Source organism: Choloepus didactylus, chromosome 9 (genome assembly GCF_015220235.1).
Source record: "Choloepus didactylus isolate mChoDid1 chromosome 9, mChoDid1.pri, whole genome shotgun sequence".
NCBI lineage: Eukaryota > Metazoa > Chordata > Mammalia > Pilosa > Megalonychidae > Choloepus > Choloepus didactylus.
In genome coordinates, this window is record NC_051315.1 from 12155179 (window position 1) to 12181820 (window position 26642).

The following is a 26642-nucleotide window of genomic DNA, read 5'->3' on the forward strand; positions in this document are numbered from 1 at the left end:
TCGTACGGGTCAGGTACACCTGTACCTGCATTGCTTATTCCCTCTGCCTGGAAACTCTTTTCTTCCAGATGTCCCTGTGACTCACTCCTTTGCCCCCTTCAAGTCATGACTCAGATATGATGATCTCAGGAAGCCCTCTCTGCACCACCCTTTTTTTTTAGATTGCAACTCCTCACCCCACCCGCAGAGCTTGGCATTCACTATCACCATCAGACCCATCTATTTTCTTTCCATAATACTGTTAACCTTCTAACAAACCATAAAATTAACTGCCTGTCCCCACTGCAACATAAGCTCCACAAGGAATTCAGGGTTTTTGTCATTTTGTTCATTGATGTATCTCCAGGGTCGAGAACGTTACGTTGGCTACACACAGTAGGTGCTCAATAAGTACTTGTTGAACTGGATTGTACCACATAACATATCCTGAAGATTGTTCCTCCACCATTAAATACATCTTTAGCATCTTTTAATGACAGGACGCTATATCAAATGTGAAAGTAGGGAATTTTTATTTAACCAACCAACAAATAAGATGTTTCTAATTTTTTTTGCCATTGTCTGATCATAGTTAGGATGTAGATAAATGTTTATTTGCAAATCTGAGTATGCCAAGATCAAAAGGAATACAAATTTTGGGGTCATTTGATGCATATTGACTATATGGTTTTTCTGTCCTAGATTTCCCTTTGTAAGCAAAACTTAATGAACACTCTTGTTAAATAAAATTCAGTGCGCATCTGGGACTGTCTCCTTTGAAGAAACTTCTAGAAATGAAATAACTGGATCAAGGGGCATGTATTTTTATCGCTTTGGCACACATGGGCTGTACTGTTCTTAATTGTTGGCTAGCTTTAGCTAAGTTATTGGCTCTCAAGCCTGGCTGCACAGCTTAATCACCTGTGTAGTTCACACACACTCAAGTCTCAGCTCCACCCAAGGGCTACTAAATTCTAATCTTCATGCATAGGCTCAGGCATCTGTAGTTTTAAAGTTGCTTGGGTGATTTAGACATGCATCTGAGGCTTAGAACCACTTGCCGAGGGTCTGAGTCCTCTGCCTTGGGAGGCAAGCTCTCATGGCCCCCAGTTCCTGTTCTCTGATCAGTGATTTCCCCTGCATCTTCACTGCACACCTGAACAGGAAGCTGCCAACATTGCCCAGGGAACAGCTTTTAGTTCAGGGGGACCCAGATGGGCAAAGCTAACATAGTCATACAGAACAGGGATGGAGTTTCTGTATTATGGCTGTCAACTCTGCCCAAAGGACTGCCAGAAACCTCTGTTGATCATGCAGAGCTGTGTTTATTACACGCCCTGCAATAATGGAGAACTCCACGTTGATAAAGACTTAGCAGTGTCTCAAAATGGGAAATCAGGAAAGAATATTTGTAGTGTTCAAGGCCTAGGCTGGGCAATTTTAAGTGGGTATGATGAGATGGAGAAGTGAGAGTGGTGACACAATAGCTCTAGTCGGGTGGGAATAGCAAGATGCAGGTCTTGAATCAAGCACTGAGAAAGCTATTAATCTTGTCGGCTCACAGTCTTATCTTCCTTGAGGAAGCAGCTAAGTTACTTTTTGTCTGGTTCCAGGATTGCTTCTTATAAACTTCCAGGATTGTTTAGCACAAGGGTGGGTAAGGATCTTTGTCCCCTGTACTATTTAACAGGGTTAAACTGGTTTCAGTTCGCAGGGGGAAGGCTCACATCCAGTCTTCTTGTTCGGGGCTTATAAAATACAAATTAGGAAATCTTTAGTAAATCAGTGAATCTTATTAAAGTAAAAAGATTTATCCTTGAGCAGAGTCTAGACTAAAGTTCATAATTACAGGGGTTAGGGTCTCTGGTTGGCACCTGGCACAGGCCTCTTTATAGCCTACAAAGACCCCTTAGGGGTGCTGTGTGTGTGTGTGTGTGTGTGTGTGTGTGTATGTGTGTGTTTGCATGTACACACACACATGCATGCATATATGTGTGTACACATACACTCACCACCCCAAGCCAGAGTGGGTGATCCCCCGGTGCTCCAAGAACCCTGAGAGTATGTTTCTGACATGGCATTTAACAAAAGCTATTGTAATCACCTGTCCACTTGTCCAACTCATCCACCAGACTGAAAGCACCTGATGAGCAAGGACTGGGGTCTTCTGTCCCTACAGTTAACAGTACAGTACAGTTAACAGTTACACAAGAGAGGAATTCAATATATGTTTTTTTAAAACCAAACCTCTTAGATCTTAGGGCTTGTGGTAGATTGAATTATGGCCCCCCGACAAACACATGTTCGTTATCTTAATCCGCATCCCTGTGGGTATGAACTCACTGTAAGGAGGACCTCTTGAAGATGTTCTTTATAGTTGAGATATGGCCCTACTGAATGAGAGTTGGTCATAATCCAGATTCCCGGAAGCCTTACAAAGGTGAAGACTCAAGGAGGAGCCAGAAGCAGGAAAGGAACCTGGAAGGGAAAGCAAAGGACACCAGCAAGTGACGTGAGGCAGAGATGCAAGCCAAGGAACCCCAAGGACTGTGGCAAGCCAGCACCAGAAGGCTACAACCCCAGGGGGAAGCCAGCCTTCTAGCCTTCAAAGTCATGAAACAGTAAATCCCCATTGTTTAAGCCAACCCATCATGTGGAATTTGTCATAGCAGCTTGGCAAACTAAGAAAGGGACAGTTCTGCAATGCCAAGGGACAGAAGACTCCTTCAGAAATGTCCATTCTTGAAGAGCTAAGTTTCAGGCTGTGTCCCCCAGAATGCAGCCAAAGGCAGAGAACCCACTAGGGAACCTAGAGAGGTGAAATGCTGGCCTCGGGGCTGGCTTCAGCCACCGGTGCAGACTCTACCTGCTGGCAGCAAAAACAATTTTGAGGAGGAGTGGCAGAGAAGAGGCTAATGGACTCTAATGTTCTACCATCTATGGCTTCTTCTCTTTCTATTTTCAAAAGAGGTTTTTATCAGACCTCTGCTGCTTTCAGCTATTGAGGTTTTCCTTCCAGAATGCATGACGTAGAGGCTAGAATTTGACTCAAGCAACTGCACAGAACTCTCCCTTCCAAGCAAGCAGTTTTCATCCTCAGAGCTATGGTAGAGGAACAGCCAATGCCCCCAACCTCCACTGGTTTCAACCACATCATCAAGTCAGTATGGCCTGCTCTGGGGAAGCAGGGAGCTGGAATCTAGGGATCTGCCTCCCAGAAAGTATTTAAAAAGGAAACAGACACCCAATTGTCTGAAAGACTTGGGTGTGGTTGCCAAACAAGGAGGATTACCCAAAATCCTGGACTTCTATGATTGAAAATACCGCATGTGGCCACCTCTATGGACAAGTTCCTTAACTTCTCTTTGCCTCAGTTTCCCCATCTACTAAGCACCCTCATAGAATTGTTTTGAGGATTAAATAATACATGTAAAATACTTGGAGCAGTGCCCATAATGGAGGGCACATGCTATAAGGGAGATCTCTTATTATTTTCTAACACCTTCTGTGAATCTTTGTCCTCCTCTATATCGTTTTTCAATCTAATGGCTTTTGGGGGGACATAATATATCCAAACCAGCACACATAGTGCAAAGACCTGGCTCTGTTTACATATAGAGCACAAATACACATATAGACCTAAGACATACATGCTGTATCTGTGGTATTAAACTTTCATGGTGTGGTGTGGCAATTAGGAGGAAAAAAAACTAAAAAGTCTCCTTAGCAGAAGCAATAATGAAGAAAAGGTTGAGAAACGACATGGCCTTAGACTGTGTGCTCCTGAGAGCAGAACTGCTTACTCTTGGAATCCCCCAGCCCCCAGCAGAGTGCCTACAGGAAGCACGGAGCCCACAAATAAACACTACAGTCTTTGATGAGTTCCTTAAAATTCCCATTTTCCCCTCAAGAGGCAGCAAGGCATTTCTATCTCTGGAGTCTTAGGGTTCCATAGACTACACCACCGGGGGCAGGAAGGAAGATATGAAGAGAAAAACTTTGAGAAGCGATTTATCAGCGACTATTGTCTGGAAACCGCAGGGATTTGCACCCCTACGTTTCTGACCTGGCTCCACCAGTCCCATCCTCACGCACTGCCCTTGGAGGCTCATTCATGCCAGTTCCTAGGAAAATACTAGCCCAGCAAAGGGGGTCTACAGCCCCCCAGCAGCTCCCTGGGAACTCAGGCCCAGTCTCACCTCAGCAACTTCAACCTAAACTACCCAGTGTCCACCCCCCTGGGGCTACTGATCAGGTAATAAAAGTAAAGCAGACATATAGATGACTAGGACGAATTTAATGAGTCTGCATCTACCCTTTGCTAGAATGCAAAAATGGTGGGGCTTCAGGCATCTACAATGAGTCCTTCATGAGGTTTGGGTTTGAGTTTTTGTTGTTTTTGTATTGCTTTGTTTTGTTTATAACAGAGATGCCTGTCTTAGCATCTTAAATCCCGTAATGCAACTAAATTACCGAGTTGCTTATGGATAAGGCTGGCCTTGGTAATAACACCCCTTAGAAAACTGCTAAAATAAGAGTAGAATGCCCCAGCATCAAAAGACAGAGCCCCCCCCCCCTTCCCACTTCTCATGGAGTTCTTGTTCAACAGATGCTGTCGATTGTAAGTGAAGCACGATCTTTTTTTAATCATGGCTATCTGTTACACTTATCTTTTATTTTACAACAGGGAGAAAAATCCAAGAGAAATCCAGACCATGTCACTTGCCTGAGTCATTCAGCAAATCACATCAGGCTCCAGTAGTGCTACCAAGAGGTGGCCCTGGAATGGGGTCTGCAGCACTGCCCGGGCTGTGCTCGGTGGGAACATGAGCCCCTAATACCTGAAAGTGGTAAGTTCATCCCAGCCTTTCTGAAAAGTGCGTCCTCAACCTGTCTGCAGGTTCAATGGAGACAAGACCCTAAGAGATCACATATATCGGGGTGCAGAGAAGGAGAGGTTTGGAGGCTCCGAGCCCAGGAAGATCTTTTTTTAGCTGAACCCTAGAGAGAGGCAGTTAGACATTCAGTTGTAATCACAGAGAGCGGGATTCTTTATTTACACTTTCCTTTCGTTCATCCTTCTAATGAGCTCCTGCTAATGGCACGTGGGAACTGAAAATGTGTTAACTGTGGCTTTCTACACCTTGTCATTCTTATGAGCCAATTATAAGGAACTGTTCATAGCTGATTGTGGCGAATTCCAGGTTCACTGTGCTGAGCAGGGGTCTTGCCAATAATAGTGGTCCTTATAATCGCCAACAGACAAGAAAGACAATGGGAGGGCGACCCCCCCACACACACCATCACCCCAGCCCTGCTAGTAACAACTGGTGGCTCTGTGTTGCCCCACATCCCAAATGCACACCCTCACTTCACACAGATGCCACCAATCCTTCAAAAGTCGGTTCTCCTCACTCTTTCCATCTCCCATTGACTATATTCCATATAACTGTTCTAGCTAAAAAATAATAATAATATGGCACTTCTATGTTCTCAAGGGGTGGGGCAGGAAGGAAACTTCTGCTTTCCTTCCTCCTGCAAGCCACAGGCTGGGCTGGAATTTTCCGTACATTCTCCAAATTTTATCTTCACCGCAACATTAAAGGTAAAATTATCACCCCCATTTTACAGTAGAGAAACTGAGGCCATTGCTGTACTGCAATGATTCTCAAACTCTAGAGTACATCAGATTCTCCTGGGGTGGGGGGGTGTCTTTTAAACAGGTTGCTGAGCCCACCCCAGGCTTTCTGACTCAGTCAGTCTGCAGTGAGAAAAGCGTTGCGTTTCTAACAAGCTCCCAGGAGGTGATGCTGATCCCCTGATTGCTTTGAGAACCATTGGACCCTTGGAGTAAGTATGAGCTGAGGTTTTACATAGACTTAGGTTCCGATATAAACCCTATTTGTTGCTCTCAGTATGCTCACTGGCAGGTCACTAACTCTCTCTGAGCCTCGATCACAAATGGAGCTAAAGGAATGTATTTGCAGGGGTGCTGAGAGGGTTAACAGTGTGTGCAAAGGGCCCAATGAGGCCCCCTTGTAGCAGGCACTCCACAGGGTACCACTGCTGTCAGGGAAGCCGAGGCCCTGGCCACTGTTGTATTAGGAGACAAGTGTGAGGGCCAGAATTGAAGCCCAAGGCTTTCAGCAAAGCTTGGCTGCTACTGTCCTCCTGAGGCCTTCCTGAACTTTCATGGCCCATCCCCTCCCCTGATGCCCCGGTGCACTCACAGGACATACCGCAAATAGGGCCCTTAGTTCTAAACAGTCTGAATCAGCCAATATTGTTTCCTACGTGTCTTGAGTTCCTTAGGAAGGAAACACATTTGCTGCTGCTGCTGCATCCCCCATTGCGGGAAAGCTGCCACCGAGGCCCTCCATCCTCCTGGGGCGAGGAGGCGTCCCTCACTGTCCCCAGGTAGCTGCCCCAACTTCGTCTCCAGTTGTACTTGTGTTTGTCAAAGCTCCTAACACACTCATGGTATTGCATATACATCAGACATCACACACACACACACACACACACCAATTAGGACCACCACTGTCTTGTTTGCCATTTAGATGTCTGCTAAAAGGACAATTAAAGTCACCAGGTGACCCATAGGAAAGATTTTCTTTCTCCCCCTGTGGGCTAAGGGAAAACTCTGGAAGTGGGAAGACAACGTGAAGCTTCCTCTGCTGTACTGAGTGTGAGAAATCACCAACTAGGGTGCCCATCCATACATCCCAGGGGACCCCGGGCGGCCCGGGTCTCACTTGTTATCCAATGTGATTAACACACTGTTTCACTCTCAAAAGTGTCCACATTTAGAGAAAGATTCGTGTGGCCGTTTTATCATCGGTCCAAATGAGAGCAGGTGACGACACGGGTCTGGGGTCCGAAAGCAAGTCATCCAGACCTTCGAGGTCCCAGCGGGGCACATTGCTCAGAAAAGAGCAGGTTCTTTGAGATGACTGGCAGCGAGAGAAGCACAGATGGGCAAAGAGCCTCTCACCGACCCCTCCCAAGCCTCTACCCTTCACGGCTTTAAAACCAAGCACAAAACATCCTCTCTTCCTGGCTTGTCTCGAGTCACGAAGGTCACCGTGTGAAATGACAGGCTGCTTGCAACGCGTTACCATGGACCATGGACCAAAGAGGAAGCCATGCCTATTATATTCCCTGACACCTCAAGGAAGCAAGGCACATTTATCAATGGTTTTACTTCCCCACCCTCTGTCTCCATGGCACAGGCTATAAATTAAAGAAGCGGAGGGGGACAGAGACAAGGAAGAGGAGCTGCTCTGAGAAGCAGGGTCACCCGTCCCCCCCCCCAAGTAGGGCTTCTTTCAGAGAAGCTATTTGGGACAGCTGGGAGAGTGGCAGCTACGGCTGACTCTGCTGGCCACTTAGATCCGTGCAGAGGTCCACACATCCTTCAGCCAGGGCACTCCCAACGCCAAGGGCTCAAACTGGGACAAGTGCTGGGGAAACACTGGAGACGGCCTGCACCGGAGATGTCGACGATCTGGGAAGGATGACAAGGTGCACACACACGTGAAAAGGCTGGAACAAAGTCCAGTCCCCAAGGACTTCACTGGGCAGAAGGGGAACGTTCTGATGTCCAAAAGGCCTATTTGGGGAGCTGGGTCACTCAACAAATATTTACTGAATGCCAGGCACAGGCCAGGCTGTATTCTGAGCACAGAGCACTGGGAAGGGGTGGGAACTGTCCAGTAATGAAGATGCGGAGCTGCACGTGGGGTCACAAACCCAACATCCAAAGAGAATCCCCCAGATTCACTGTAATGGCACATTCCCCAGGCAGGCCCTGGGCTGCTTCATCAGCATCACCACATCGATTTCTCACATGCCCAGTTATGATCCATGCACAGGAAAGGATGCTGTCGAGGACAATGGTGTTAGGAAGGAGAACTTTTTTGGATCATGAGTACCTGTGATTACAGCTACTCAGACTTTATTAGCTAACAACTTGTTACAACCTTCAAAGTTCTGAATGAAAATTTCCATGTAGGGAAGTCCATGGTCCCACTGGGCTTGGCAGGCCAGGCCATGACTATCTGAGGCCACCTGGAGGAAAGGTAAACTGAACAAAGAAGTGCAGAGATCACTTACCTAAAGCCTCCGTGGTACTAGGACTACTGAAAACCCAAGTTCCCATCCATCCTAGTCTTTTGTGTCAACATTGTGAGCAGGTCAGTGTTGTGTCAGCGAGCCAAAGCTTTGGCTACAACAGACTTGGGGCCACATACTGGTATGACATTGTGCAAGTTATTTCAGCCTTGGAAACTTAGTTTCCTCATCTGTAAAATGGGAACAGATGCCTTACGAGTTCATTGAAAAAGAAATAATATATGTAAATTGCTTAGCACATAAGCACAAAACATTTGGTAGTTACAGCTACTGCTGCTGTTATTGTTAGTAACCATCACTAGTGATCATAGGAGAGATAAATCTGCTTTAGTAATTTATCTTGTCTATAAGATGCTTTAAAATATCTCAGTACAAATGAGTGATTTTTTGTAGCCCCCCCTATGAAAAATATGACATAAATGTGTGCAAGTCAACATTAACCTACACCCAGGGCTGGTTGAATAATATTTGAATCATCTAATCATAAATTCACACTTCAGAGATCTTGCCTTTCAGATATTTTTGTCTATATCTGCACTAGAGGATGCATTAGTTAAACAAGGGATGAGAGATAATGCAAAATATCAACTTGTCAAATGAGACACCTAAGAATCAGAGATTTCACCCGGTATCAAGACTTGCCAGTAATTTCAAGGGTACAAGTAACTGCAAAGCATGGGCAAAGCAGAGAGGGGCTGAAGCCCCCAGCATAGCACCCCAAGTCCTTTCTTGATACGTTAGGTTGCACTTCGAGGTCTCTAAGTAATGTTGTGACTGCATCACTTACACAGAAGGAAGCTGTTTAGGTTATGAAACATGTACACTTTTGTATCAGATAGTTTCATAGCCTACATAACACTTTCTGGAAAGCCATGCACATAAATCCATAGATTCCAAGTTTCTCTTCCAAAAGCAACCCTACACAGACCAGGTACACCCTGCTAAAAAGCATCCCATAGATAAGGGCTCTCTTAGTAGTAAAATATCATTGGTTGCTTTGCAGGAGCTCTGTTATTAGCATGCTTACAAAAGACATGACCAGATTACCTTCCCTGTTCCTTTCCCGGAGGAATCCCAGATCCCCTGCCCAAAGAAAAGGAGTAGATTGCAGGCCTGCTGTTATTCATTCTTTCCACAATGTTAGAAATACATTTTTATTGGTTAAATGAGTGGTGCACAAGGAATGTGGTTGGCTAGAAAGACTGACAGATACAACTGCTCTCGTGCAAAGGAGGTAGAAGAAACCATCTGACAAACCCAACAGCTTCACCTACAGAACCATGTTCCAGGACTAGAGTGTGTTCTTCTCCTACCCCCAGCCTAAGATTCTGTCACATCACCGGACTGGAACATTGTCTGATGCTACCATGAGAATACCCATGTCTGCCTCCAAATGGACCTTTCAAAGAGCCTGAGAACTGGGTGTGGGCTTGACCTGAGCTTAGAGTAAGAAGTCACAGAACTCTTCCTTGCCTGCTTCAAATAAATGTGGCTTGGTAATAAATGTAGTATATAAAGCAGAACTGGTGCTGAGACTTGTATTCACTGTGATTCACTGCCTGATGATGGCCAAGCAAGGGAAGGGAGATCATGTCCTACTTTCCTCAAAATATCAAATTCACAAAGGCTCTGGGAGTTATTAAAAGGACTGATTAGCTGCAATCAGTTGGCAGAAAAATCCAGAGACCCTGGTCTTTGTCCTGCTCTGCCATTAAGTAGCTGGGCTGCCTTGGCCCAGGCAATGCCCCCTTTGGCCTCAGTTTCCTCACCTGGACTGCATCCTACTCAGATCTCTGTTGCACAGCAGTTTTCTCCCTGCTCTGAGCACTTTGGGCCCCTTTAATGGTGCTATAATTTTTACAAAAAACGGTATGTGTGGAAGGGAGACAACAGGAATCTGCTTAAATGAAAACTGAGCGATAAAAGGGGAAACTAAATATAGCCATGTAATTGTGTGGGAGAGGGAAGGTCTGGATGGGATGGGCAGAAGGCTCTTTTCTAATGTCCCTCTCTCATTGCTGAGAAAGTTTAACTGAGGTACTACGAGGTAATCCAAGTCAGTAGAAGAACAAAAACCTGAATATCTAGAGCAATCATACAATTTATTGTCCAAACCAGGATGTTTTAATGCAGATGAGGAGATAATTAATAATTACTTCAGAACAGGCATAAACTGGAACTGTCACAGGCACATCAGGGTGAAAGATCACCTCAATCATAGCGGGCCCTCACCTGGTCATCGATTTACAAAATTTCACCATGCATCCAACGGTTCCTACCATTAGGATGAATTAGCAAAGAAAACAACTGTATCTTTCAAAGCTGACACATTTATAAAAAAATAAATGGGAACATTCAAGTAAATATGGAAATAACAAAAGATACTTTGTTTGACTTTTAAGTACCATGTTTGCTTAGTTAATGGTCCTATTTTTTTTCTTTTGTCCTTGATGAGGGATTTTTTAACTCTCAAGAAAAATAGGATATTTTTTCCCTCACCAATGGTATGAATATTTTAAATAAGTAGACCAGAAAATATCTCTCAAGCTTCAATAAAAAAGCTACTCAAATAACCAGACTCTCTTCCTGTCATAGTCATCATTAAAAATTAATCTACTGATTTCATCTCTTCAAATACTATTAGGGAAAGTAGCTACCCTTTTTTTTTTTTTTCAGAAAAAAAACGGTATTTGGGAAAGCGAGACTGAACAGGAGTGGAAATACTAAATCAAAATGGGTAGAATATAAATGTCCAACAATAAGAAATGGTTAAAAAGATTCTAATATATTCATACAAGGGGAAATTATGCAGCCATTAAAAGTGATCATTTAGAATTGTATTGGCATAGGGGACCAGCTGCTGAGACGAACACTTCACTGGGTCAGTCTCCATATATCATGGGGAGATAGATGCTGCTGCATTTGATTGGCCTTGGTCCTCACCTTTCCAAAAGGAAACAGGATCTTGATGGGCTCTATGAGCTGAAATCCAAAGCTTAGCAGATTATGAACAAGTCTGACCCCTCAGCCTTAATCAACCTTTCCGATTTCTCATCTATAAATCCAGGACCAGCCAGCACTCCTCCACAAGGCTCCATGGCCAATAGCACTACAGTAGTAATGATACCGAGCACCCAAAGAATAGAAGGTCATCTCAGCCCTGAAAGTAATCAGGTATTGACCAAGAAGAAATTGTAGGACTTAGTAAGAGAACTAGATCCTCATGAACAGTTGGATGCAGATGTGGAGGAGACAGCTATGCTGCTGCAGATTGCTGATGATTTTATCCAAAGTGTGGTAACAACAGCCTACCAGTTTGCTTGGGATTGCAAGTCCAGCATCCTGGAGGCGAAAGATATCCAACTGCATCTAGAGTGCCAGTGGAACGTATGGATCCCAGGATTTGGCTCTGAAGAAATCCGACCCTACAAAAAAGCTTGCACCACAGAGACTCACAAACAGAGAACAGCACTGATCTGGAAAATAACCAAGAAACAACACATGGAAAGTTTAGGGAATAGACAACAATGTATGTGGAGATACTTGAGCCATGGAATTATTTCTTTAATGCTTTACAGAGAAGCATATATTTTTTATCAGCAGTGCAGCAATATCTATAATGACAGAGAGGGTCTGCCAAAAGAATAAAAGCCTCCTATCCTTCCCACAAAAAAGAATTCTATTGACATAGAAAGATGCTTTATGGTACATTATTTTCAAAAACAAGGTACTTTGAAATACAGCAAACATGGTCAAATCTTTGAGTTCATAAGGATACTGAAAACACAAAAGGAAAGAAACTTTATTGTTGACCTTTGGGGAGTTATGGGAAAATAACACCTTATTTTGAAAACTGGAACCCAAGGGGAAAGAATCAAGCATTTATCCTTCTCTTCCTATGCAAATTATAGCTCTGCCTAGCCAAATAGTTGGCGAGGGGAAATTTATCTTTACAGAAGTCTTCTAGGTGGCAAAGAAAGAAAGATATGATTGAGTTAGAAAAGAGAATATCACCATTTTAGTGGTGATAATTAGTGAATTAACAGCTCTAGGTCATAGATCTAGGAAACATCACAAAAAGAGATGCTAGACGTTCTGTGACTCCTATGGGATGTACACAACACCGCTGATGACGTCGTCTTGACTACTAAGACTAAAGCCTGAATCTGATCAAGCTTTTAGATCTTACTAGCAATTGACAGGGACTACACTGGGCAGGGGAACATTATAAACAGCACCACAGGGAAGGAATGAGCAAAATCAGACTGAGAAACTTCACAGAGCAGAAGACCAAATCCGCTATTGGGGGAAAATATTAGAGGAGGAACCTATGGATTAAAAAGATTTAAGGGACATATCAACCAAATGAACCAATTGCAAGTTTGCCTTATTTGATCCTGATACAAACTGAAAAAAAAATTTTAGAAAAAATTTTAACAGTAATTGGATATTTGAGGAGAAGATATTGCTGTTAATTATTTAGGCATGATAAAGTTGTTTAAGGGTCTTTATCTTTCATAGGTTCATACTGAAATATTTACTGATTAAATGATATGGTTGCAAGGATAATCTGTGTGGGTGTAGTTGAGGTACAGATGAAACAATTGGCCACAAATGGAGATTCAATATATTGTTCAGTCCATTTTAGTATATGTTTGGAAACTTTCATAATTAATGTTTCTTTTAAATGTGAGGAGGGAAACAGGTTGCAACATATTTAGTAAAACTTCAAAATCTTCCCTCATGGAAAAAAGTGAAGAGGGCCCACACATACACGTGCATAAGCTTAGGAAGTAAATCAAATAGTAACACAGCAAAATGTTTTGAGGCACTCTCTGGGTGGTGAAATTATGGGTGACTTCACTATTTTTACACCCCTCTTCACTGTGTGCAACTTTTTAGTGAGCAGGTATTATATTTACCATCAGGAAAAACAAGGTATTTTCTTTTTTAAAAAAGTCTTTGAATAAATAAAAGGTCTGCCATCTTCAGTACCTCTTGCGGGCAGCATTTCTAGAAAGTGATGCTGATGGATGAAAGCGTTTTGCTCTACAAATCCTTTTTGTTACTGGAGTTTGGGGCTATTAAGGCACATTACCCTATGGAGTAATATAATATCTGAGATCATGTCAAACAAATGTTCTAATGCTGAAAATGGCATGTTTCACAGACATGCCATAAAGAATATAATTGGACCCATTAAAAATGAAGCACGCGGATTCCGAAGGTTACTGAATAAATAATGTTATTTAACGAAGTGAAATTGGAGTGTGAATTGACTGTAATTGGAGTACATTTGCCTTCTGAAAATTCCATCTCTTTCTTCGAAGAGCGAGCTGATCAGGGCACTCCATTCAGCACAGCCCTCTCCTATCTAAATTTTAAGAAAGTATGTGTTGACTTTGGCAATGTTCCTTCCTTCTGCCTACGTGCACCAGAAAGCTCCATCCGGGGTTGTTCACATGCAGTTATTTAGTGCTGAAAGTGCAAAAAGCCCTATGTTTGCAGGTATGGAGAAGGCTGGGGGGAACAAAGAAGTAATTAAGGGGTTGAAAAAATTCCTTCATAAGATTGCAGTCTACTTGGGGTCAAACACACAAGACTGACACTAAGAAACCAGTTGCAGACATCCCCTTGTTTCCATGCATATCTTCACTGCTCAGGAATGGCCCCTCCGTCTAGAGGATCCAAAGAAACTCCTCTGACTTGCCCTCAACCACTTCCTCCGATCCCCTTCCAAACTTACCCAGGTCCAGAATGGCCAAAGGCAGGAATATTAGCTAGCCTGTGCGGAGCCTTTGTGGGAATTAGCAAAAGGCCCCTGCTCGGAATCAGTATAGTCCTGAGTGAACATGGCGTAGGGAGCAGGCAGTACCTTTCTGACAGTTAGAAAATGGTGCTCCTTCCAGGCTACAGACCCAGACTCAGGCCAAGGTGCACAGCTGGACAAGCAGAGCACCACTTGGCAGCAGGTACTTGTGCAAGGTCAAAGGCAGAGCTTGGCCTGACTCCTGGCCCACGTGTTCCAGGGCTGGCTTCTCACCTCGGCCCAAGGCTGTGAGATGGGGGAAGAGGCCTAGTGGTAGAAGTAGACCAGGGTTAGTCAACTCCTGAAGTTCCTACCCCCAATGCCCACACCTCACCAGCCCTGGCCTGCGACTACAGACCACGTTCCACAGTCCCCACCCTCTCCAGAACCTCAGCCCAGCCCATCTGGGGATTCCTCTGACCATCAGATGGAAGCCTGCTGCAACCCTTCTCCTCTGGGTGCCACTGTCATTCCCTACAAGGTAAAAGGGCAATGGAGTTAATGTCCGCAGGATACTTAGCAGGGAACATCTTCCATTGTTTCCTAATTGTTACTGGTAGAGAATCTTCCTGGGAGGCTTCATGGGGCTGAGGTGCATGGAAGGGAGGGAGGTTGGGAAGAAGCTTGGACCATCACCTCTCACCTCCATCACTCCTCAGCTCCATTGACCTTCACTCCATCACCCTCAGCTCCACTACCTTCAACTTTATTGCCCCCAGCTCCATTTCCCTCAGCTCCAATACCTCTCAGTTCCATCAGACCTCAGCTCTATCACCTCTCAGCTACATTGCCCTCAGCTCCATCGCCCCTCAGCTCCCCTTGGGCTCTGCACCCCCTGGGGTCTCTGCCCAAGCAAGGGCTGTAAAAGTTCTTCGAGGAAGGGCCACCTGTGCCAAAATAACGTCCTAATGCCACCCCAGTGGTCCAAGAAAAATATAACTTCCAATCAGAAGTATGTCCCATCTAAGCACAGACTGAAGAACCTCTCTTGATGCTTGATTTTCAAAAGAAATGAAAATGTGAATTCAGTGAATAAGAGTAATTAGGATGGAACTCCTACCTTAGTTCATTTTGTCCATGAACAGCTCATAGCTGATGAATGGGAGTAACATACTTCCCCCTGGATGTGACCAAGGACTGAGCTTATCAGCAGAGAAGAAACTGCCCCAAAAGCTTGGTGTGATCTGAAAGGCAGCTTTGTAAAGACTTTCCAGCTAAGAGCATCTTCCTCACCTCCCTATCACAGGGCCACCATCCTGGCTTTCGGCCTAACTCTTGTCTCTTTTAATCTGTAACCATTTATGTGAGCAGTGATATGTTGGGCTCTTGCTATTACACCATGTGAGGCAGTAGCTAAGAGAATGGTCCCTGGCACCAGTTTTGCAGATTCAAATGCAGGCTCTGCCATTTGCTGGTTGTGTGACCTTGGGAAAGTTACTTATCCTTTTCTCGAATCCATTTCCTTGTCTGTACAATGAAGATAATCATTGTGCTTTCCTCCCAGGCCTGCTGAAAGTACCAGATGAGTTGATATGGAAGTTGATTAGCACAGTGATAGCTCAATAAATGCCAGCTATTATTAGTCTCTCATGCCTAGTATAAATTAGTCTATTGGCTCTGTTCCTTAGAGGATGATGGAAATTTAGACATGTCTGTTTTTAAATTCACTGGTTCAAGAGGCAGGGGTTCCAGCCTCTCCCAGTTGTCACCTGCCTTGTCTCGGGGTGCCACCCTTCTCCCTCCAAGCTCAGCCATCCTCACCACAATGGCATTTCCTCCCTATCCCATGGGTCCCACTCACAAAGTAAGGGAGATTTGCCTGGTCCGAAGTTCAGTCAAGGATCTGCCACAGGCCTTGCCTGGAAACTGGGATGAAAGGCATAAAATACTGAGAGTTGTCACTGAAGGCAAGGTGAATATGGCTGAAATCCTGTCCCCCTCCAGTGGCTGTAAATTTGATTTACTCCAAAAAGCACAGGTTAAGGATTTAATGGAAGCCTGTCTCCAGCTTGGGGGAAAAAAAAGAGTAAAAAGAGAGCGGCTATTGACATTTTTACTGCCCAGCAGGAGATGCACGTCTGGCCCAAGTGAGTGGAAAATGGATGAGGCGCCGATCAATCTCCATCCCACTAACCCAGAGCCGGGCATTAGCCCCAGTCGAGCTGTTCACCAGGCACGTGCCAGCTTTGCTCCTAGGCTGATGAAGCTGGGCTGGAATTTCATTGAAAATCAATTAAGGGCACTTATTCTGTCCCCTCTCTTATGTGGCCAGCCTTCGAGACTTGAAGCTGAATCTGTCTAACGCAGAGGTGGAAGAGGTGGTCCCCTGTAAATTACCTGAAGATAGCAAGAATCCTCCCCTCCATTCCAAAACACCTGCTCTGCCATTAGAAAGTCTTTGCTTTGTGTCCTCTTTAGGCAACATCCTGGAAGTGATGATGGAATAAAATGACATCAGCTATTAATAGCAGAGGGTGACTTGGTTTATCCAGTCTCTTACTCTGTGGCAGTGAGTCAAAAACTGGTTGGGGAGAAGGGTTTTGGTATTAGGTGGAGTGGCAGAGATGGCCACTGACCAACAAAATCCTATGCTCCTCTCCCTGGCAACGTGGGATGTGACTCCCGGGGATGAGCCTGGATCCTGCATCATGGAATTGAGGAAGCCTTCTGGACCAAAAGGGGGAAGAGAAATGAAACAAAATAATATTTCAAATGGAGTTGAGAGGCCATTCTGGAAGTAACTCTTATGAGTTATATAGATATCCCTTTTTAGTTTTTAGTTTATCAGAATAGTTAGAAGGAAATATCTGAAACTGTTGAACTGCAATCGAGTATCCTTGATTCTTGAAGGCAAGCGTATAACTGTATAGCTTATATAGTGTGACCATGTGATTGCAAAAGCCTTGTGGCTCACACTCCCTTTGCCCAGTGTAAGAACAAATGAGTAGGAGGATGGGTAAAAAAGTAAATGAATAATATGGGGGAGGAGGGGTATGGGATGTTTTGGGTGTTATTTTTACTTTTATTTTTAGTCTCATTTTTGTTTTTTGGAGTAATGAAAATGTTCAAAAATTGATGCGGTGATGAATGCACAACTATGTGATGATACTGTGAACAATTGTTTTATACTTTGGATGATTGTATGGTATGTGAACATATTTCAATAAAAAATAAATAAACACATAAAGTCCTATGCTCCTCCTCTATAGTGCCAAATTGTTTCTGGGGAGCCTGCCAGGGACTCTATCCCTAGCTCCCCTTGCATTTTGGTGGCACTATGACTAGTCTTGCCAATGGTGTGCCATTGGGGCATGGCCAAATATTGGATTCTGGATTCTCCACACCCCTCCCCACATGTGCCAGCTGGGGGCACCAGGTTGACTTTGCTGGAGCACAAGATGTCAGAGACGTATAATGGAACAGCTTGGAACCCTGTCACCCACTGTGTACCAGTTTGAATATATTATGTCCCCCAAAATGCTATTATCTTTAATGCAATCTTGTGGGGGCAGATGTATTAGTGTTGATTAGGTTGGAACCTTTGGATTAGGTTATTTATATGGGGATGCGACCCACCCAACTGTAGGTGATAATTCTGATTGGATAATTTCCATGGGGGTGTGGCCCCATCCATTTGGCATGGGCTTTGACTAGTTTACTAGAGCCCTATATAAGAACTCACAAACAGAAGGACCTCAGAGAAACCAAGAGTGACATTTTGAAGAGGAGCTGCAGCTAAGAGAGGACAAAACACCCCAAGAGCAACATTTTGGACAATGCCATTTGAAACGTAACCTGGGAGCAAATGGACGCCAGCCATGAGCCTTCCAAGCTAACAGAGGTTTTCCGGAAGCCATTGGCCATCCTTCAGTGAAGGACACTTACCTTGAACACTTTATGGCCTTAAGACTGTAACTTTGTAACCAAATAAACCCCCTTTATAAAAGCCAATCCATTTCTGGTATTTTGCATAACGGCAGCATTAGCAAACCAGAACGCCCTGGGAAAGAACTGCCTGACTCAAGAGGTTTGGGGTGGTTTGTTGCAGCAGTCAGTCTTGCTTACCTGGACTGATACAGAGGGAATGCATGGGTGGAGGGCAGGCCCGGGGCTGCGCTGCAGCAGATCCTGCTGTGGAGAATGAGGGCAATGAATGAGATCAGTGCATACTTTGCAGGAAAGGAGGGAGAGTGAAAAGTGCACATGAGTTACTCCTTCTGTGGTCTGGAATTCCCAGACCCTAGCGACCCCCATCAGGTCACACGAGGTCGTTTGGCAAGCAGAAGGAACAGGAATCCAGCATTCTAAAGAGGAGTTGCTTTGTCAGAAGAAACTTTTCTGTCTTTGGTTGAAGGGGATGGGTTGTTGTAAGTTTTCATTTTGGTTTTGATTTGGCTTTCACTGGCCCTGAAAAACCATTCCAAATAAGATGCAATTCTTTACCCCTAACCTGCCCTGAACACTTGGACATACAACTCCAAAAAAAACTGCCTTAAATCCATGTATATTTAATGCACTCATTTCAGCTGTTTTTGAACCTCCAAATTTAGATTTGGACCCGGTGGTAAAGGTCATGGATGGCATATGTTATCCTTTAGCCTTTTACTCCCCTGCCCCTACTCTGTCCCATGGTACAGGTACTAGTCAAAGAACTTGGTATGTATCAGTAAATGTTTGTTGAATAAGTACATGAAATAATATTCAAATTATTCACCTTCTTAGTTAATCTGCCAATCCATCTTTTGGATTGGCATTGGGTATGCAATCAAGACTCCCTCCGAATCCCTTCTCTATAAATTTTTGGCAGATGGGCAGGAACATGAAAAGAAGAAGCCATCTTAAACAAAAACCTCCTACATCAGAGTTGAGAGTTGGTTGGGAGTTGGTCCAGATCTAGACCAGCCCAATTATCTATCCCACTGACAGTACCTTTCTAAAACCTTCCTAGGATGACTTGTATAAATGAATTAACTTGCTTGTTTTCCCAGTTAAGGGTTTTGCATGTCTCTGTTGCTAATTCTCTAATCTCCTGAATAAAAGAAGTGAATGAAGTGATAACTGTCCCCCTTCATTTTCTGCAGTAGTAGGTTTTCAGAGACTACTCAGACAAAAATTATGTGTCTGTGACAGTCAACCCCTTTGGCTCCCCAATGTTTCCTCACTGTTATTCCCAAATTTACATTTCCTAAAAATATTTCTGACACAACTCTCCTTTCAAATATCCTCAACCCTTGTCAAGGTAAAGCACACATAGTACATCGGCTACTCTAGTTCAGAATCTGGGATTTCTGAATCACATGCACTCTGCTTTTAGTTCTGTGGTCACCCTGTCTTGATATTCTGCACCCTAAGGACTAAATTATAAAGTAACTACCATAGTCAATGTGCTGGATTGAACTGTGGACCCTGTAGGGACACATTCTTGGTCTTGCCCACATTCCTGCAGGTGTGGACTCGTAAATAGGATCTCTTCAATATGTTAAGATGTGGCCCAACTGAATCAGATTGGACTTTAATTCAGATTACTGGGGTCTTCTATAGGCATGGCAAAAGCAGTTGGAGAGAGACGCCATGGGGAAGTCAACAGAACCCGGAAGAGAAAAGAGAAGACACCACCATATGCATTGCCATGTGACCAAAAAGCCAAGGAACCCCAAAGATCGCCAGCCAGCCAGAACACACTACAATAGCAGAAGAAAGCAAGCCTTCTAGCTTCTGAAACCATGGGCTAATAAATCCTATTGTTAAGCCAATCCTCTGTATATTTGCTTTAGCATCTAGGAAATTAAAACAGTCAGAAATGAGTCATCTCAGACCTAGTGTTCAATATTTCTGAAATGGACTGAGTTTTTCCCTGTCCCCAGTGCATAGTTTCTTTAGCAAATAGATACAGCCTCTTTGCAAAAGTTTTGAGAAAGGGTCTACACTTGATCACCAGGTCTTTAGGGAATTTTTGTTTTGTTTTATAGATCAAGGAGAATCTTAGTGGGCTGCCTATCTGTTTCAGTTCTACAGTTAGCCCCCAAAGATCCACATAGTTTGGAACATTCTGATCACTGCTCTGGCTATGCACTAGTCATATTATGGTAACCATTTTCATTCTCTTAGTTCAGGTAGCTCTTTGGCCTTTGCCATTCCAAAATTCTCTTGCTCCCACTGAAGTCAGGGAACCCATTCAATGACAGTGTCTCCCAGCAGTACATACAGGAGCCTCACTACAGTCCTTTTCAATGAAGCTGGTACTCCCCCTCACCAGTGTATTTCTTAATGCCTTAATGAAGAGTAACAACCAGGCCTTCTTGAGGGGCCCACTCAATACTACCCTTAGACCCAGGCAACCAGGGCCCCTGTGCTGGACTCTGTACTATAAAGGGCCTGATCCTGACCCTTCTCTGACTATACACTGAGGAGTCTAGCTCCTGGCCAAAAACCTATGTATGATCTTTCGTGCTCAACCATATGCGATTAGAAAGGCTTTACCTGGCAGGCTCACTGAAGAAAGCTGCCCTCCACGTCAGATCCGGTGCAAGCACAGTGCACTGTAGTCTGTGCAAGAAGTTGCAGTCAAGGACTCAGCCCCCTGCCATCCCCTAGCCAGTCATGCTCTTTTTCATATCTGCATTCCTAGCCCAGTCATCTCCATTTGGAGACCTCCTTATGGGCGGGCCAACCTTGAAGACACTTTCCTCCACTCTGACTCAGTACTCGGTGCTTTTCTACCCCTAGCACCTCCTCTTCCCCCTGCCATCTTCCTCAGATCCATGAATTGGTAAAAGCCTTTTGTTCAGGACTCCCTCAGGAGTGAGACACTTCCCAACGTCTGCCTGATCCATCTGACCCTCGCTCAGCCCTATTCCATGAAGAAAAACGGAAGAATTGAGAAACCATCACTTTTTCCAGGTTAGTTTCTTGCTTGTATTATTGTATTATTGCAATAAATGATTAAAGGCTTAACTGTTGCTTTCATTTTGGCCCGTTCTCTAACACCTGGCAGCTCCACTCCCTCAGCTCAGCTCAGCTCTCGACATATCCCTTCCCTTGGGCTGAGGAGTCTGTGAAGCCAAGGAGACAGGCCCACTTGGATTTCATGCCTCCCCTCACCTGGTCTATGTTTGGGAAACCAGGACTCCAAAATTCCCTTCCAAATAGCCCTGAGTCATATTTTCATGGCATGTGCCCTTGGTACTCTGCTCTACCTGGAATGCTCACCTCCATGATGATGGTCTCTCAATTCTACCATCGCAACCACAAAAGATCTCTGGCAGTCCCCTGTACCTCTGCTCCCCTCCCTCGAGATTCAAAGTCCTGGGCAGAACCATCTCAGGCAGAGATGATCTTGAGTCACAAGCCTGAGCCTTGGCTTCCAGAGAGCTGGAAGTGGGGACAACTGGTCTCTTTTGCATCAGTTACCTATTGCTGCATAACAAATTACCCCAAAAAAGAGGATTAAAAACAAGCATTTATTATCTACAGTTTCTATGGGTTAAGAATCTATGCATGGCTTAGATGGGTGCCTCTGGCTCAAGGTCCCTAGTCAACTATTTGTCAGGGCTGCAGTTTCATCTGAAGGTTCAACTGGGATGAGGTGTGGCTCTACTTCCAGGCTCACTCATATGATTATTGGCAGGCCTCAGTCCCTCGCTACATGGGCCTCTCCATGGGACAGCTCACAACATGGCAGCTTTTTTTCTAGAGTTTTTTCCCAGAGTGAAACATGTCAGAGAGAGAAAGAGAGAGGTCCCCCAAGATAGAAGCCACAGTATTTGTATAACCTAATCTCAAAAGTGACATCCATAATTTCTGCTATACTCTATTCATTAGAACCATGTCACTAAATTCCAGCTACACTCAAGGGAAGGGGGCTATACAAGGACATGAATACCAAGAGGCTGGTATTGGGGACCAGGAGGCTGCCCATCACTTCTTTAGTAGGGGTCAGTAGTGCCCCAAAATAGGAAGATTCTGTGTCTAGACAATAGAGCAGCAAATGTCTACTACTGGTATCTAGTTAAATTAAGTACTCAAAGATTAAATAAATCAGCATAGACTCTGAAGAAATAAGGCTAGGGATCTTAGAACAATTTTGGAAATTCTCCATCTCGTTTTGTTCCATTTTTACTTAGTTCCTTTGGGCGTTTTTTGCAGGCCCAGCCATTTGTGTGTGCAGACTAGACAATGCCCAAGTGGTGTGATTCAAGACACACAAAGAAATACGTCTCCTGTGACCCAAAAGAGCCAGCTCCCATGCTTTCACTCTTTTTTCCTCACACTTTTCACTTTGTACATTCCAAACTGAGGATAACGTTCTTTTAGCATAAGGCTTCTTGATGTTCTTTTAGCATAAAGCAAACACCTCTGAGACTCTTAACATGTAAAAGTTTTATGTTATTAGTACCCTGGTTTGAATTTTGTGACTCAGATCATTTCTACAACATGAAAGGAGAGCCTAGGGAATAAGGTAGAGCAGGAAGATCCCTAGTGATGGCAGTGGGATGGTGACACCAGCCACTGGAAGAGAAGGGCATTGACAGGACAATGGACCAAAGCCATCCTTCATCTTCTTCACCATTTTGCCCACAATTTTGAGTCAGCAACAAACAATAATACTATACTTGTGCATAGCTCTTGCTTTATTTGACACTATCCTATGACAAGGTGATTTGGGGCAATGTGCCTTGGGAAAACACCTGTGGGTGTGAACCCATTGTAAACAGGAACTTTTGATAAGGTGACTTCAGTTACAGTGTGGCTCGCCTCAGTCAGGATGGGTCTGAATCCTATTGTTGGAGTCCTTTATAAGCAGAATGAAATTCAGACAGACAGAGAGCCACAGGAAGCAGGAAAGAGAAGGTCAACGGAACCTCGAAGAGAAGAGAAGGAAGAGGCCAGGAGAGGCCGCCATGTGCACTGCCATGTGACAGAAAATCCAAGAACCAGGGATCACTGGCAGCCAGCCCCAGAACGCCAGTCTTCAGAAAGAAAGCATTGCCTTGATGAGGTCTCTATTTGGAGTTTTCCAGCCCCAAATCCAGGTGCTAATAAGTTCCCATTGTTTAAGCCAACCCACTGCATGGTACTTGCTTGAGCAGCTAAGGAAACTAAACCAGTAGATATCATTTCCCTATTTCGTAGAGGAGGTTAAGTGACTTGCCCAAGGTCAATACAACCAAAGGGTGTTGAATCTAATATCAATTTTCTTTCCTCTACATCTTCCAGTCCAAGGAAGAGGGGAGAGTAATAAAGGAAGTTTCCACAGAGCAGTCACTGGGCGGAAACTCATTAGTGACAAGGAGAGCTGTCACTCCAGTGACACTGACAGCAAGTAGAACAAATTCCTATTTGGATGGATGGAAAACAGCTTTGCAGGCAGTAAGGGCTTTGGAATCCAATCTTGAATAGTCAAGCTTCGATTAGAAGGCACGGTTTGGAAAAGCACAGTTTAAGTTGAATAGGAAGCAGTTTAGTTTTGGTGGTAAATCATGTCTGCAGGGAGCTTTAGAATATTGTGGCTCCTGTAAGAAAAATTTCTGTTACAGCAGCAATATTTTAAAGGCTAAAGCCACTTCATCATTTCAATGACCCAGACACAGTCAAAGATAAGACTCGTACTAGGGTAAGCAAGGAGTCTTGAATGATTCTCTTTTAGTTCTTATTTTAATTTATGTTGGAGATTTAATCATGTCCCCCCACAAAAGACATGTTCAAGTCTTAATACACATTCTGGTGGGTGTGAACCTATTTGTAAATAGGACACTTGAAGATGTTACTAATGAAGGTGTGGATTTTTGAATAGGATCTTTGAAGACTCTACCTTGAGGGGACCAAATCAAATCAGGTTGGCCTTAATCCACATGACTGGAGGCCTTGTAAGCAGAGGAAATTTGGATGCTGTCAGTCAGTAGAAGGCAGAAGTTGTTGTAGAAGCCACAGGAGGAGACCAAAGAGACTGCTAGCCATGTGACAGAAGCAGAGATGCAAGCCAAGGAACCCCAAGGACTACAGCAAGCGAACACCAGAATGTTACAGACTCCAGGAGAAATCACGACCTGTTAAGACTTTGATTTTGGACTTCTAGCCTCCAAAACCATGAGACAATAAGTTCCTGTTGCTCAAGCCAACACAGTGTGTGGTATTTGTCATAGCAGCCCTGGCAAACTAAGACAACTTATCTTCCAAACTTGATAGTAAGGGGCCTAAAATCTTCTGCTCAAGAACAAGGGTGGGCAAACGTTTATTGTGAATGGCTAGATAGCAAATATTTCAAGCTTTGCAGGTCAGATAGTGACTATCACACCTACTCCATTCAGCCATTGTGGAGCAAAAGCAGCCTTAGACAACAGGCAATACACAGGTGTGGCTAGGACCAACCTTTAACTTGCAGGATCCAGAGAGTCCGTGCCTCCTTAATTTTTGCACCCTGGCACTTTGCTTGTCTCACCTGAGTCCCAGCCTTGGGCATCGCAGTGTTGCAACAAAATTTTATTTATAAAAGCAGTGGGTGACTAGGCAGGTAAAGTCACTGCCCTCCCAGCGATGTGGGACTTGACTCCTGGGGATGAGCCTGGACCTGGCATCATGAGATCGAGAAAACCTTCTTGACCAAAAGGGGGAGGAGAATGAAACAAAATAAAGTTTCAGTGGCTGAGAGATTTCAGATGGAATCGAGAGTTCATTCTGGAGGTTATTCTTATGCACTGTATAGATATCCCTTTTAGTTTTTAGTGTATTAGAATAGCTAGAAGGAAATACCTGAAACTGTTGAACTGCAACCCAGTAGCCTTGATTCTTGAAGATGATTGTATAACTGTATAGCTTACCGTGTGTGACTGTGTGATTGTGAAAACCTGGTGGCTCACACTCCCTTTATCCAGCATATGGACAGATGAGTAGAAAAATGGGGACAAAAATTAAATGAAAAATAGGGTGGGATGGGGGAGATGGGATGTTTTATGTGTTCTTTTTTACTTTCATTTTTATTTTTATTTTTATTTTGGAGTATTGAAAATGTTCAAAAATTGACTGTGGTATTGGAATAGCTAGAAGTAAATATCTGAAACTACCAAACTCCAGCCCAGCAGTCTGGACTCCTGAAGACAATTATATAATAATGTAGATTACAAGGGGTGACAGTGTGATTGTGAAGACCTTGTGGATCACACTCCCTTTATCTAGTGTATGGATGAGTAGAAAAATGGGGATAAAAACTAAAGGACAAATGGGGTGGGATGGGGGGACGATTTGGGTGTTCTTTTTTCACTTTTATTTTTTATTCTTGTTCTGGTTCTTTCTGATGTAAGGAAAATGTTCAGAGATAGATTGTGGTGATGAACGCATAACTATGTTATCATACTGCGGACAGTGGATGTGTCCACAGTATGTGTATACCATGGATGATTGTATGGTGCGTGAATGTGTTTCAATAAAACTGAATTTAATTAAAAAAAAAAAACTGGAAAAAAAAAAAAACTTCGGTATCACCAAAAAAAAAAAAAAATTGATTGTGGTGATGAATGCAAAACTATATGACGGTGCTGTGAACAACTGATTGTACACTGTGGTTGACTATATGGTATGTGAAAATATCTTAATAAAGCTGGAAAAAAAAAAAAAAGAAGAGCAGTGGGTGGGCCAGATTTGGCCACCAGGCCCGTTTGCTGACCCCTGCTCTAGTAAGAATTTTTTAAACACTTCATCTCCTTCATCTTCACAGCAAACCTGGGAGGCTGGTATTATTTTTGAGGCTCAGAATGATCAGTCACCTGCCCAGGGTCACTGGCTGCCTCAGAGGCATGCTATTTCAGAGCATAGCTGCTGGGCAAGAAGCCTCCCTGTTCCGGTTTGCTAACGCGGCTGTTATGTAAAATACCAGAAATGGATTGGCTTTTATAAAGGGGCTTCATTTGGTTACAAAGTTACAGTCTGAAGGTCATAAAGTGTCCGAGGTAAGGCATCAACAATAGGGTGCCTTCACTGGAGAAAGGCCATTGGCATCCGGAAAACCTCTGTTAGCTGGGAAAGCACGTGGCTGGCATCTGCTTGCTCCCAGGTATGTTTCAAAATGGAGTTCTCCAAAATTTCAGCATTGGCTTTCTATAGCCATCCTCAAAACGCCTCTCTAAGCTGCAGCACTGAACTCTTTCTGTCTGAGCTCTTATAGGGCTCCAGTAATCTAATCAAGACCCAAGCTGAATGGTCAGGGCCACAACTCCTTGGAAATAATCTAATCAAATGTATTACCCACAGTTGGGTGGGGCACATCTCCATGGAAGCAACCTAATCCAAAGATTCCAACCTAATCACTACTAATATATCTGTCCCCACAAGATTGCATCAAAGAACATGGCGTTTGGGGGGACATAATATATCCAAACAGGCACACTCCCTAATATTTTATCTCCTCCAGAGTGTGGGGCCCAGAATCCCATGTATGGTAAAGGTGCAATAAACTGTTTATTGATTTGGTTTGCATTTGGAGAAAAAACATAGTGTCATGGTTAAAAGTATGGGCTCTGGAGGAAGACAGCCTGGATCCAACTTACAGTTCATTAGCTGCATGGCCTGGGGCAAGTTACCTCCCCTCTCCATGCCTGTTCAGCCATCTGTAAGGGTTCTACCTCGTGGGATCGTTGTACTATCTCACGAGTGCTGAATCAAGAGTGCTGAATAGAGTTTGCTGCTGTAACTTCCAAGCTCTACTTCCAGTGGGTATTGAATGCAATTG

The 26642-nt window shown here is 44.0% G+C and overlaps 1 pseudogene; it reads left to right on the forward strand.

The window, feature by feature from the left end:
• The first annotated feature begins 11118 nt into the window (after window positions 1-11118).
• LOC119544584 overlaps window positions 11119-26642 on the forward strand; it is a 62447-nt pseudogene continuing 46923 nt past the window's right edge.